This window comes from Schistocerca cancellata, chromosome 2 (genome assembly GCF_023864275.1).
Source record: "Schistocerca cancellata isolate TAMUIC-IGC-003103 chromosome 2, iqSchCanc2.1, whole genome shotgun sequence".
NCBI lineage: Eukaryota > Metazoa > Arthropoda > Insecta > Orthoptera > Acrididae > Schistocerca > Schistocerca cancellata.
Genome location: NC_064627.1, coordinates 514737972 through 514751679, shown reverse-complemented (window position 1 = coordinate 514751679; position 13708 = coordinate 514737972). Strand labels below are relative to the sequence as shown.

The 13708-nt window shown below is 42.0% G+C and overlaps 1 protein-coding gene across 1 annotated transcript in view; it reads right to left on the bottom strand.

The window, feature by feature from the left end:
* LOC126146553 (clavesin-2-like) overlaps window positions 1–1295 on the bottom strand; it is an 83104-nt gene extending 81809 nt beyond the window's left edge. Inside the window, exon 1 of the mRNA XM_049915628.1 lies at window positions 1164–1295. The gene's annotated coding sequence lies outside the window, so the exon portion shown is untranslated. The remainder of the gene's footprint in view (window positions 1–1163) is intronic.
* Window positions 1296–13708: the final 12413 nt, after the last annotated feature.

Sequence of the window (13708 nt, the reverse complement as noted above, 5' to 3'; positions counted from 1 at the left end):
GTTGGTCACTTCACCGAGAAGTTCACCAAGCAACTCATCGTAGAAAAAGCTACACAAGAAGCTTCAAAGAAAAAAGAGAAAGAAAATACAAACCAATTCCAGCTGACAAGTGAAGCCTCTATTAACATATATCATTATTTTAAGTAGCTTACTGTAAATACAAACCATGCTTATTTTGTAACAAAGCGTTTCATTAATTTCCCCGTTTATTGTATACCAAAGGATTTTTATACTACATAGTAAAAAGCATATTGCTCGAAAACTATGTCTGATACAAAAAAACTAAGGCTAGATTTGGATTCATCTCATAAGAATCTATAAAGATCAGCTATCAAAATAAAAAAGTTGTTCAAAAATTTTTTTTCGTTGGCCTGTGTTACCAGTAAGAATGTAATTAATGGATAGCATTTGCTACGGCCTTGCACTGACGTAATTCAGCACTGAACAGATATTTGTTTTCTGTGTCGGCTAGGCCATCTGTAATATCGTGCATATTTTCGTCTAGAATGAAGCGTAGCAGAAATGAAATACGTATACTGATAAACTCTAAACTTAGACAATTGTATCAAGATTTCACATCTTCACTTACTCCGAGAGAAAACGTTCAGCGTTTATCAACAAAAAAGTTCGTTTGAACGTTGCAGTGCTTCATTAAGAACGAGTCAAGTAAAGATGAATGCAACTTGCATTCCTTTGAAATCAGACACTATGTAACTGGATAAATACAGCGAGATCTACGTAGTTTTATACTGAAACTCAAACCGCACTAGTGCCTAACATTTCGAGCGGTATAAAGCTTTGCTAACCACAACAGACACAGTAAAACTCAGCCCAATTCACCTTAATAAACTGAGCTATGTGATCAGAAAAAATGGAAACTAATAGTTGAGATTAATGTGCTAGCACGGGGGACCAATGTAAACATTGTCTATAATAAGGTTTCAATGCCTACTGTAAGTATTTTGAGAACGATGTAATTTATGACCAGCGGAACAAGACTCATGCTGTGCATGTACTACGAGTTTTATTTAAAATTTACTGCGAGAACTTTGATAAATCTAGCTCATCAACAGCCTCTCCCCCCCCCCACCTCCCCCCCCCCCCTCTCTCTCTCTCTCTCTCACACACACACACACACACACACACACAGACGTCAGACGTACCTGTCAAACAGCTGGTCACGCTGTTAGCGAGAGACTCACCACTGGTCGCAGCACCACGGATTAGCTCCAGTGCTGCTGAGCCTGTATCGGCAGTTTGCGCATGCGCAGAATGTAGCTTAAAGTCGGCAGTCGTCTGCGGGAATAGTGATAAGCTTTCAGGTAGCTTTTCTTGCAATACACCTCAAACAAAGACATTTTATCACGATTTCAATTTGCTAGATGCTTATCGAATCTGTCCCTTTTCTCTCAGGCTCTTCCAACTAGCTGAATCGATTCAATGAAAGCAACAGTGCAGACTTGGAGCAAATTAACGACGTAGACAGTGTAACAGATATACATATTCATTCGTATTTTTCTCTTGTGTCTTTATCCCAAATCGGCGCAGGTTCGGCACGGTTATTTAACGGATGTAGCATGGCTAATTTAAGCGGGACGAAATATGTGTACCTCAACTATCTGCGTATAGCGTTATTCATGTGAAACTGAGCGAAAGTTTTTCTAAATGTTTACGAAGCGTGTAACTGAGGTGGGACTTACGTAACAGCGCGATACTCAAAGGGATGTGGAAAACTGCCTAATAGCCACATCCATAATCTTCTGTATACACAGTGTAGCGGGTACAAGTGCAGATATTTCCATTAGTGACTGAAGATGGTGTGTTAAACAACATTAAATCAACAGTTACATCATTTGCAGACTAATAATTGGCACTATTACGAGTCCTATGTTCTTAGATTGGTTAGTAGCTCCAAGTACATGTGGCGAGAGCAAACTATTGATGTTTATTTTCCCCTGGGCAACAAGTCAGGTGTTGAAACGTGAATGAGTGGACTCAAAACTGCAAGTCTATACTGACAGGCGTAGTCCACTTTGTCGTGCAATTAAATCAGGTGATCGTGAGAAAATTAGATTAGGAAATGAAAAACTACAAATAGGAGACAAGTTTTGCTGTTTGGGTACAGCCGTATATGAAAAGGAAACTTGAACGACAAACAGTGCAAACAAGAAACTTTTGCACTGTGTTGTTACAGAAGAGTGCTGAAGATCACACGCGCGAATCGGGTAAGCAGTGGAGAAGTATGAATGGGATTTCGGAGGAAATAAATTTATGGCATAACTTGTCTTAAATACAGGCACGGATGATGAGACAGGTCCTGAGGCGTCAGTGAATAGTTAATTCAGTAACTGAGATAATCATAGGGGATAAAATCGTAGCGGGGGCCCATGGCTTGACTACAGTAAGCAGATTCAAGAGGATGTGGGTACGAACAGTTCTGTAGAGATGAAGAGGCTTGAAACAATGCAAAAAGTGTTTCGTTAAGTTAATACAATACGTTAGGTTTCACCAAGAGTCCATAAATGAATCAATTAAAACGTAAAAAAAAATTTGTTTCTTCATGTATGAGCCCTCAGCCTCGATGTAATTTCTGAATGCTAGAACCGTTTTAGATATCCAAGTAAACCGTCAAATTCTTTGTACAAGATTATCTTTATCATGTTTTGTGCTACATGACTGGCCATTTTCAAACGCCTGTAATAAGATTACTGATGGAGTAAAAAGGTTAAACACATTTCTGACATCGTTACACTTTGAATGTAACTGCTGTTACATTACTTACAATTTCGTTGGTGATACGTGTGTCATATTTACCGTCGCAACTGTAGGTAGTCTAACAAGAGATATAATATATAACGTGTAACGTTGTCAAAAAATTGTTTTTTGCGTTTAATTTGTTGGTATTGTTATTACAGGTATTTGAAAATGACCACCGACCGAAACTGGTCAGTTTTAACGTAATGCACCATGCAATAAATGTCATTTTGTATAAAGAACTTAGGAGTCTATGGTGGACATACAAAAAAATGGATTTATCATTCAGAAATAAATTTATTAAATATATTGAGCATTTTTCTACGGAGGCTTTTTTTTTTATAGTGTTCCACAACCATCGTTAACGTTTCTGTATGTGTTATCGTCGCTTACGAGCTGCAGTAGGAATGCACTTTGATTACTTTCGATACATTTCGTGGGTGCATTCAATCGGCAATTGAATCGGAAAAATCCTTGTGATTTGTCCGCTGTATATCAAGTCACAACCATCACATCCGGTTGTAAATATTCCTGATGTATTTAATTGTACCAGTCTATGGCTGGTGCGTCTTATAATTTTTTTCTTTTAGTAAGAAATCCAATTCTGATTATCATATTTTTAAAAGTTTGGCCTATTTCGTTTGAAATGTTGCTTTAACACCCCAGAATTGCGAAATTACTACTTTATTTAGCCGTTTTGTTTTTTAGAGTAATTTTGTTGGTGATTGACTTCGTTTAGTTTTCAACTTATATTTGTGCATTATTTAGTCAACTGTGGTTCAAAATAGTTTACTTTGGTTAAATTTTCAAGGATTGCTATTCCTTCGTTAATTTTGTCCTCATCTTCTTCTTGCGTGGGAGCAAGGTAGATGTTATTACTAACGCATTTGTCAAGGTTAGTTTATTGAGCGGCCGTTTGCTCTTCCTGTCTCCACCCCCTTATCGAAAAGATCGAGCCGAATTTCCCGTTATGCAATCGAAGGTATAGCACTGCGGTGCCATCCCAAGGACGGTAGGCCAATGCAGCAGCCACCCTTACATACTATCGAGAACTATGAGCAGAAGGAAGATTTTATGATGGAGGTACGCACGCATGGAGACCAGTCATGGATACACAGCTCGGCGCTTATCACAACAGGAAACGGTTGAAGGGCATATACAAACATGTTCACTGGACTGGTCAACACTAGAGGACGATTATCTCTACTGATAAGTACCGGTTTAGCTTGCGAAGTGGCTCTAGACGACCTTCAATTTGGCGAGAAGTGGGAAGCCGTCTCGTCTTCGGACGAGGAAATGTTTGAGGAACGTTATATTTTAAGGTGATTGTCGAGACTTTGATATCCTTTAACGTGGAGATGTGGATGCGTATATATAATTATATTGAGATGATATCGTTGTTATTGTATATGATTTTACGCCAGTGTTATAGGTGATGATATGACCATACCAGATGGCAATGGTCAACCACATTGGACTCTCAAAGGAAGTGCAAGGGGTGATCAAAAATAGGGAAACCCCAAAAACACAAGACATCACCATGTCTAATATAGAGGAGAAGCGTTTCCCTTCAAAAAAGTTTCCACTCCTCTCGAAATGGGGATGAGTACAAGCTCTGTATGGTTTTCAAGCGTTTCCTGCAAAACTTACAAGTTTACCTAACGATGAAGGGTGTGGGTAACGATCACGCACACGTCTTTCCAAAGCAGACCGTAAAGACTCGGTAATATTGAGATATAGTGACGGTGCTGGTTAGGGGAGATGCAACTGTTCATCCTCGTTCTCACGAAACCAGTACTGGACGATGTGATTTATGCAAACAGGCGCCCTGGCTCCTTGGAACACAGCATCACCATTCGAGAACAAGCATTGTGCCATGGGTGCAAAGTGGTCACATAATCCTTCGCAGTAATGCGGCCTTGCTGAGTAACCATGGGGCTCATGGAATGCCATGATGTGGCTGCTCAAAACATTCGCCGAACCTGCGCCATATTTCACTCTTGAGACTTAAACTCGGCCAGAATTTGGAAACAGTGCGCAACAAGACTCATCCGACCAAATGACTTTCTTCCATTGCTTGATAGTTCAGGTATTATGGCTTTAGCATCACGTTTACCTGTTAAGGGCATTTATATCACTGATGAGTGGTGTCGGCATTCCAGCTCGCTTTGCAACTCGAAGCTTATGGAGCTCCATTCGTGTTGCTTTGGTGCTGACGTGTCAGAGCGTGCGACATTCAGTTCTTCAATCACTTTTGCAGCTGTCGTGCTCTTATTTCTCGATACAATCCTCTTCAATAACCGTCCGTCACGATCATTCAGCACACACTTTCGACCGCGTTGTGACTTAGCAGATAATATTTTTCCTCTCTCCCTGTATGCCGTGCCTCTTGCAACACCAAACACTTCGGCAATCTTGGATGCGGGAGCATCCAGCATCTATTTTTCATGCGGACTTCATGTCTGGGATAGTAGTAGCCGTATCTACTGTGGTTGTGCGAAGCTCGTATGCTTCTTTCCTCCTCCCCCCTACACTGATGTGTTTAGTGTGACAAGCTGGAAGCATAACAATTTCTATAATGATGTAGCTTGATAATGTTCACGGGGCTGAAATTAGCTGACTGATAAATAATGAAATAAAGTCACGGTATATTGATAATTTTTACTTATGGACCGTCTGGCAGCAACTGAATACAACACTATTTTAGTGCCATACGCGTTTCGCCTTTATTTTCTGCAAGGCATCATCAGTGGCCTAGAATATGTACATATGTTAGCTATTTAATTCTCATTTTTGTCACTGTGCCTGTAGGTTATAAACAGTTCTGGTGGTATTTCCTATTAAGTAGTAATGTTTTGAACTGTACTTACGGGTTGCGTGGACAATTTCTTACATATTACGCTCCTGTTGCATTTTTTGTGTTGTTCTTCTTCTTATGAATGCCAATTTGCGTTTTTTTTCCCACATTCCACAGCACTATGAACTGAACGCTTGTTTCAATGCAATGTTTTGGTTTCTGTTGGCGACTGTCGAATGTTTTTGCCAAAGATCGAATGTTATTGCCAAACTTTCGAGTGTAATTATTGAAGTATCTGTGATCTGTTCGTGTATGCATTTGTGTGTGTGTGTGTGTTTTGGTGTGATATAATTTTTTTGTACTGTGTGTGTGGTATATATATATATATATATATATATATGGCTCTGCTTGTGTGTGTGTGTGTATTTTGGTGTGGTATAATTTCTTTATTTTTTTTGTGGGCTGTCTCTCTCTCTCTCTCTTTGTGTGTGTGTGTCCAGATGGTATGGGGAAGAGTTTTTTAGGTCCATAAGTAAAAATTATCAATATACCGTGATATTATACGCAACTGAGGAAGACAGGACTACAAAATTTGAAAATTAAATAAAGTGTTTATTTCAAAATTGGAGAACAACCTATGCAGGAGAATGACTTTATTTAAGAAATTTACAACGCGTATGGATCTATACGTAAAAAACAGCTATTCACGCACGACTCGTCACGTGGAGAATACCTTCAACACAAACAATTCAACGCATGTACACAGAGCGTAAGTTTAGGGACATGGCTAAAGAGACAGTAGGTTTTAAGAGTGGGATGTCCACTAGGCTCTATAGGGTGTAAAAGATCAGCGTGATGTACTCTGTGTGGAAGTATGTGAAGTGAAATAACAGAAAAATTAGGTGGGCCCAGGAAATCGGAAGCACGTGTAAGACGCTAGGGAAAAAACGCTTCGCTGCTATTGAAGCTATAATCTCAGAAAGTAGACGGGAAGTACGTGACCCGAGAAGAAAATTAGGAATTGTTTCGGACTAGACCGAGAAGACAGTGAGTGATTCACCATCATACACGAGGAGGTCATGGCGCATTTGTAAAGTATTATCTTTAAAGGACCACATTATAGAAGGGATGAACATCGAAAGTAGGGGACACTTGTTTTCAATTGCGCACAGCATAGAATTACCGCTGCCGATATAATACCGCAATCGCAACACTATCCGAATACATCTTGCGTGAAACTCAAAATTGTTGTCGAGAAAGAGGCATATCTGTTCGACATAAGCTTCTGATAGTCCGACAAACGCTCTCGACAGTAGGGATGTCGTGTGACTTGTAGTCTCCTGCTCAGAAGATACAATACATGCCGAGATTTCGTGAAAAGCTCTTGACATCTTTCCAGAACTTTGTTGTGCAAACCAAGCTTAAGCTAAAAATGTTTAGGGGAAAATTTGTGAAACGATCCAGAGTTTTAATGGAGATGTTCACGAGTGACTTTGTTGTCCTATCAAGTTACTTAGACGAAAAGATGTCAGAAGAAGAACAGTATGTGAAGAACCATCCGTGGTAAACATCCACTTTTAATGAACTACAACGGAAATAGTGACTGCTGCGCTATAGGTGTAAAACAAAGCACACGGCTATAGATGGAGGCTGAATTAAAAGCGCTTGGCTGTCAAAAGAACAATGTGTGAATCATTCAGTGACTACCGTAGCAGAATTTTATCGAAAGAACTGGGCGTCTTTTGAGGATATCTATGAAACGGTGTAATTTTGTAGTTTTTCGTGTAGCCGGAAGTGTTGGACAGCAGGGCCATGCGCCATTGATCGAAAAAGGTGGCAGTCAGAGGGATCATGGGCTGGAGAATACGGCGGGTAGAGTATAGAGTGCTGCAAAGCTCTGTGTTTGACCGGTCACGGCTCGCCTGTTGACGTGGGGACCGAGCCGCTCGTGTCCGGCCCCATACGACTCGGCTCGGTCACGTACTCGCGCCATGTCTGTTGTCCGGATTCCGCACACGCGGATAACCGAGCATGACCGGTCACCGCTGACGACTCACCTCACCTCGCCCCGGCTCGCTGCACTGTACTGTACAAATCCAACGCCCCTCTCTCTCTCTCTCTCTCTCTCTCTCTCTCTCTCTCTCTCTTTTAATACAAAAGTAACATTTCCGAGAATGGGTACGTGACACAGCTAAATTCATAAAGCACCTGGAAAGTGAAATGATATTTCAATACAATCGCGGATAGAAGACGAGTCTCATTTCCAAACAAAAGAGATATTTTTCCTTTCATTTATAGGAAACATTAAATAAGTGCTTTCCCTGTAATCTAGAAGACAACCATCTTCATAAAGAAAGCATACAAAGAACATTAAACATTTACAGACGTAACTTGTCATACGTTTCAATTGTTTGCAACATAAACTAAATTATAGTTATTGTTGATCAGCAGGAAATCACTAACGCGTTCCGGATTTAATTGGCTGCGGCAATTTGTTAGTAACATGCCGGCTTTACTAAAGCACCTTTCATTAGGTGCGCTTGTGGCTGGGATACATAAAATACGTCTTGCAACTGCAGCCAAACCTGGCAGATCTGTTTCATGTCTGCTCCACCACTTTAAGATGTCATCATCATCTCCGGGGTGCATTAAAATGTACAGATCTACTTCATCTGCTGCGGATGATCTGTTGTTCCTCCATTCCTTGAAACGAGCTCTCTTTCTGGCTGGTGATGACACAGTACTTGAAGGATGTATGATAATAAACAAAAGAGACAAGTAATACAGAACTGATATGGAAATCATCGAAACATTCTCGTAAGAGACCGATGACCTCGCTGTTTGGTCTCTCCCCCCCAAACAACCCGACCTCCGTTCCCATAAAAACGAGATGTTTTACGTTAATGAAATATTATACGAGTCACAACATTCCCGTTTCTCTATAATACGCTTTCCACTAACTATGCAAAAACGATTTATGTTAATGATTTAATGTTGTACCTGCGTACGTAGCACACATTTGTCGCACATTGTTAAGAATTTCCTGCTTTTCCCTTATTTCAAGCATATTAAGATAACGGAAGGATGGCCAAAGAAACGATCTTTGTGAGGTTTCTTGCAACTGTGTTTCTTTAAATGAGTGGTTCGCGACTGGAAAAACAATAAAGTGGAGCAGTTTATGCACGATACGTACCCAGTAGACGCAATGTTTTCATCTACAACCAACAGAAATATACTCCATACTTGGCTTTTTAGACCTTCCCGTTTCTTTAATGTGTAAACATTGGTTTCAATCTTACGTCTTACTACACTAGCTTCCTCGCGCTGCATGATTACAGAGAGAGACACACCACAAATACGAAGCCCGTACTGGCTGCAGGTTCACACGGATAATAACGCGTGTAATGTGTTCGAAGTTCTGTGCTACGTATTCGGTCACGGCTTCTATGCTCGGTCACAAGCCCTAGTGCGGGTAGCCTATCCAGTTAGGGTGTGCTCGCCCCACCGCGTATTTTGTGCTCGCTTACTCGGTCATGCAGGACTCTAGTAGAGTAAGACTTCCTATTTAACGTTTCCAAGTATGTTTCTATGGGTTTTGCGACATGGGGACGAACATTGCCACGCTGTAAAATCACTTTTTCGTGTCTGTCGCTGTACTGTGGCCGTTTGTCTTCCAGTGCTCGGCTCAAACATGTCAACTGCTGTCGATAAAAATCTCCTGTGATGGTTTCCGTAGTTTCGGAAACCTTCTCTCTTTCACCACCTTGCCGCCTTCAACGTCGAAGTCACCGTTCTCGAAGCGTTGAAACCATTCTCTGCACTTTCTTTCACTAATAGATACCTCACCATAAGTGTTACCCAGCATTTTATGAGCCTTAGCTGCAGGTTTCTTCAAATTAAAGCATAAAATAAAAATTTCCCGCAAATGACGAGAACTGGTCTCGTAAGTTGACATATTAAACAGAGAATAACTTGATGATGCAGTAATGAACTGACTAATATTTTGATGGTGTTATGTTTACAAATTCGTTAAGTTTGTTGTATGGCACTTAAGACCTGCCAGCTGAACCACCACTTACCACTGCTGCTGTCTATTACAAAACGCCAGAAGCAAAATTGTAGATCTCATACTTCACCAGCAGCAATTAGCAATGCACTTAAACTAGTGTGTTAATGTAATGTAATTTCTGAATAATTATCCTATTTCCAGTTTTTAAGAATACTTCCAATAACATTTTTAAAAATAATAGATAGACAAAACCCTTGTATCACTCCTTGACATATTTTTATCTCATCTGTCCTTCGTCTCCTGCATTTGTTACTATTTTTCTCTCACTATTTCCCTTAGAACGCATGGTAGTAGTCATTGTCATTTATTATTGTCAAAAATGTATTTCCATCAGTTCGATTAAAACCTTATTGAAAATTTATTAAAGCTATGTGGGTTTAGAGATTAAAACCTCTTTGTGTTTCTGTCACTCTGTTATTACGAAAATATCTTCACTGCACCAAGTATTTTTCTTAATTCATTGTGATAGCCTAGAAGTGCTTTAGCTAGAAATGTATCCTGTTGTTCAAGATCTTTGAGTACATAACGTTCAACGTACTAATACCTCTGTAGTTTCGTATCGACAGCTCTTTGTGAATAGAGAGATAATGCGCACCGTATTCCACGTGTTTGGAATTGATAAGATCTAGTAATCTGTCACTCTGTTATTATGAAAATATCTTCACTACACCAAGTATTTTTCTAAATTCACTGTGATAGCCTAGAAGTGCTTCAGCTAGAAATGTATCCTGTTGTTCAAGATCTTTGAGTACATAACGTTCAACGTACTAATACCTCTGTAGTTTCGTATCGACAGCTCTTTGTGAATAGAGAGATAATGTGCACCGTATTCCACGTGTTTGGAATTGATAAGATCTAGGAATTGATAAGATCTCGGAATATAGGAATTGATAAGATCTCGTAATATAGCAAGGAACCCCTTGAGTGCGAAGTCGCACGTTCAGTCTTTAGTAAGGCGCATTTCAAAGTGTCGTCTTAACAATTATGACAGGAAAAGTATTAGCTGCTAATGATTCTCCACGTGCTTCAGGATAGCGACAGTAAACTCAAGTCCAAGTCATGTTTTAAGGCAGCCCAGTTTTCAGCCGCTCTGCGCGTCCTCCTCCATTAGCCACTGGTAGCCAATAATATTCGTTCTCTTTCCGGGCGGCTAGCAGCGAGTTACACCTAGACAGCTAGAATCTCGCTTCTACATGCTGCAGTGTTGCCGTACTTAGCGACAACCGAATGATTCATTCAACTATCAGTTGTTTCTGTTTTCGTTTTCTTTCTTGTAGCAGTATAGCTGTGAATGTGTATCTGTTGATGTTTAAGTGCAATTAAAAGAAAGTCAGGTGACGGATATAAATGTTAAGTGCTTCACAAGCAGGCGAAGGGGATTATTTACCGCATTTATAACTTTTTCAAGCGTGAATTTGAAATCAGGTTGTGGGGCGGCGGGTTAAATTATGATGGTGGTTTATTGTCTTTGTTGTACGCCGTCTTTCTCATGCGAGCCTGGCAGTTATTTTTGTGGTCAGCCAGAAAGCGATAGAGAACAGACTGACTATAGTTTCCAGTCAGCACCGCCACATTCTTGTCCATCCCACTGAAAGAAATGTTTCTATTATCTTTCTGCTTAGCGGGATCGGGTATTTGATTATAAATGAAGGTATAAAGTTCTAGTTCATACATATAATTAGTAAAGTATCTCTTGCACAACTCTTTGAAAGTCACTATGATCAATCGACAGTAAATCTTTCTATCCTAAACAGCACTATTAACAGTTCAGAGACGACCTCTATGGTACGTTCCCACCAAATTGTCTTTCGCTCTGACTTCTAATACTCAAATGAATGTTCGAAATAAATGCTGGCCACAAAAGTGGAAATAACAGTCACCACTTGCCACGCGGATTTGTAATTATCACGGACGGCACACTAACAGTTAGTTCAGTAAAACCAAAGCGAGGCAGAGCGCAGTCCGACGTTTAACAGACGTGGATCTTACAGTGGCTGAGTGCGAAGTGAACCTTTCTCCGCACCGCTCTTTACCTAGTTGGATATTGCCTGACTATCTCTAGGTTAAGCAAGTTAAGTGCTTTGCACTATTCCTGCGTTTCCTAATATGTATTTTGAGTGGGCCTATCGTGTGTGTTGGTCCTATTTTGTGATGAGCATTTTATGTTAGTTATTAATCGTTACTGTAGTGGTTTTTACTGCCGTAGCAGGTCGGGCCATCTTGTGGTGCCCCTTCTATGTATCTGGTTCCCGAGGTTCGAGACCAGTCTGTTCTCTGACTGCTGTGGTTTCTCATAGAAAAATTGTGCGGTCTGTCTTATTCTTTCCTTTATTGGCTGCACTCCAGTGATGGTATGCAACTCCCTAGTGGGAAAATCACGCGGGAGTTTCACGATCATCCTAAGTACTCTACCCTGGAGGCCCTGTAATCTCCGGATGTGGCAGTCTGCCGCGTTGCCCCACACTACTGCCGCATACTCCATCACCGGCCTTATAAGGGCGAGGAACAGCGTAATGCCGCAGCGTGTGGGTAGGGTTGTCTTCGGGTTCAGGATTGGGTATAGCGCTCTCAATCTGCCATAGGCTTTACCCACAATGTCCCTTATGTGTGGTCCCCACGTGAGGCTCCTGTCTAAGGTCACCCCAAGGTATTTCGCAGTGCGGGTCCATGTGATGGGGCCTCCCATGATCCGCACCGGCTGTAGGTCGATGGGGATTCTTTTCCTCGTAATGATGATTGCCTGGCTTTTGCTGGCATTGTATTTCAGGCTCCACTTTGTGGCCCATGTACCTAGAGCTTCACATGCCATCTGCAGGCGGCGCCGCATGAGGTTCACGTTCGCGCTTCTGGTATACAACGCGGTGTCGTCGGCGTACAATGCGAGCGAGACTCTGTTAGCCTTTGGCGTGTCCGAGGTGTATAAGGAGTACAACAGGGGGCCAAGGACAGAACCCTGTGGCACTCCCGCCTGTGTGGGCCTTGCTGTGGATATACCCGCTCCCGCACGGACATTGAACGTTCGTCCACTAAGGTAAGACTTGATGAGTCGAACGTGTGGCGTAGGTACCCCCATTGCAAACAGTTTGTAGAGGAGGCCCTTGTGCCACACACAATCGAAGGCCCTAGAGACATCGAGCAGCACTACCCCTGCGTACTGTCGACTCTCCAGGGCACCCATCGCATCCTCCACAAGACGTAACAGCTGTTGCTCTGTGCTATGTCCACGTCGGAAGCCGAATTGTTCCGGCGGGATCAGCTCCTCCGCGTTTACGTGAAGCATTAGCCTTTTAGAGTACAGGCGCTCAAATACCTTAGAGATTGCTGGTAAAAGGCTGATCGGCCTGTAATTCTGTGGAAGCCTGGTGTCTTTGCCCTGTTTTGGTATGGCAACCACCTCTGCATGTTTCCATGCAGAGGGGAAGTTGCCAGTCTGCATGATTCGATTGAAGATCGCGGTGATGGGGCGAATGGCTGATTGTGGTAACTGATGTAGTATTGCATTTTCTAGCTGGTCGCACCCCCCGCTTTCCTCGGGTTTAACTGCTTCAATTGTGCCTGTACTTTCTCCTCTGAGAAGTCTTCTATGTCTGTTCCTGCATCACTTTCGAGGAAGTCTGGGAGCCGTTGCTGCACTAGACGAATGTGCTCCTCATCAATGGGATCCTCTACGGGAGTGAAGTTCTCCGCAAAGACATCGGCCAAGGCACTGGCCTTGGCGTCAGGCTCGCATGTCGCCTCACCCCTGACTTGTAGGGGAGGGATGCTTTGACCTTTCCTCAGAACGTACTTTGTCGTTCTCCAGACTGACCCATCGTTTATCTGCAGGCTGGCTATTTTCCCTTCCCATTCCCTATTACGATGGCCTTCCACCGCCACTTTCAACTCTCTCCTGAGCCTGTTGAGGAGACGCTTAGTGACAGGACTTCTGGTTACTTGCCATTCCCGAAAGACTCTATTTTTGCGGGCTATAGCGTCTATTAGCTCTGGGGGGAGCTGGCGTGAGAAGTCTTTAATTTTTTGTGGGCCTCTGGGGGACGCATTTGCTACAGCCTGTATTGTAGCTGCATTAAGTCTTCTGATTGCCTCAT